Source organism: Falco naumanni, chromosome 5 (genome assembly GCF_017639655.2).
Source record: "Falco naumanni isolate bFalNau1 chromosome 5, bFalNau1.pat, whole genome shotgun sequence".
NCBI lineage: Eukaryota > Metazoa > Chordata > Aves > Falconiformes > Falconidae > Falco > Falco naumanni.
The window spans coordinates 68,593,353-68,594,076 of NC_054058.1; positions in this window are offsets into that span (position 1 = coordinate 68,593,353).

A 724-nucleotide genomic window follows, 5' to 3' on the forward strand; every position below is an offset into this window, starting at 1 on the left:
TGTTCTGATATTGAGGTAATATCGCAACTCTAATGCTGTTTTGGTTGGAAGACTGACACGTTTGATGATTTGAAGTCAATCTGTGTATATAGGATTAATAATTATAGGGTTACTAATAATAATTGTTATACTCATTTTATGCTGGAAATGTGAGAACATTTCTGTATTAGGTATATTATGAATGTTGACATGTGGTTATTGTCTTGAACATCCGAGGGGTGAGTGTAAACCTCTATATGTTTTAAAGCGCATATAGTGTAAAGAATTAGTGAGTATATGGTGGGAGTTGCTGCTTAAAGACAAAATTTGTCTCTGAGCAGTTATCTGTGCTGTTTTGGCATCGATTTGGCGAGCCAGCCAGGAGAACTCTCCACCAGTGCTGGAATCCAGGGGCCTGGGGACCCTCAGGGCCCCCGACTGCATCTTCTGTCGGCAAGACTCCCCTGCCTCTCGGCTTCTCACACAGGTGGACAAGGACTTCTGCACAACATAAAAGGTATTTATATTATTCTTTGTTTTGAATATTTGATTGTCTTAAGATTTGTTTTTACCCCATAAGACAAAAGACAGGGGCGCCATCTTGCAGGGTTGAGAAGAAGGGACGCCTTCTGAGAAGGGTAATAGCCCTATTTGATTATCTTAAGATTTGGGAAGCTAAAAACTCTCTTTAGGTTGTCTTAAGATTTGAGGAATTCCTAGAATATAAACAACTGAAATAGCGCTC